The sequence below is a fragment of the Pteropus alecto genome, unplaced genomic scaffold (assembly GCF_000325575.1).
Source record: "Pteropus alecto unplaced genomic scaffold, ASM32557v1 scaffold80, whole genome shotgun sequence".
NCBI classification, from domain to species: domain Eukaryota; kingdom Metazoa; phylum Chordata; class Mammalia; order Chiroptera; family Pteropodidae; genus Pteropus; species Pteropus alecto.
In genome coordinates, this window is record NW_006430460.1 from 2716337 (window position 1) to 2717019 (window position 683).

Here is a 683-nt window from a genome sequence, read left to right on the forward strand (position 1 = left end):
AAAATTATAGTCTAATAATGAAAACAGCGAGAAGCAGAAACAGAAGGATGGGAAGAGGGGAGAAGCTAGTTATATCGAATTCATTCATGTATTCAACCCTTTAATGAGTCATTCCCTCTTGACAGAGCATCTGCCGAGCGCGAGACTCTATGTCGTGTATTATCACATTGATAAAATGATTGGAGGAAAGTCAGAATGGAAAAAGGAACAATTTGGAAAAGAAGTATGGGAATTTTTTATGGGGCTCCTGGACATTCCTTTGGCTTAGCGGGTCCCAGAATCAGAGGCCAGCACACAGTGAGATGCAGCAGGCTGTCGTGGACGATGGCCCGGGTATTTACACACGGAACATTGTCAGAGCTGAAGTGAGAGATATGACATCCATGCCTCACTAACCCTCTGGGACAGCGTCTTCAGTTTTAGGTCTTGAAAATGGGCATTTACAATAAGCAAATTTAAGGATTTTTTTTTTTTTGCAAACTGCTATTTATTTTAAAAACATATCCATTTTTTTCCTTCCCAGTGCGACAGTCATGGTAAAAAATACAAACCATCAGAAATATAAATAACTAAAAGTGTAAGGTCCCCCTTAAACCACTATTAAGTGTCTGCTAAATTTCCAGATTCATATTCATATATTTTTTTCTATTTTCCATTAGTTACAAAGCTTTGAACTTCTCTGA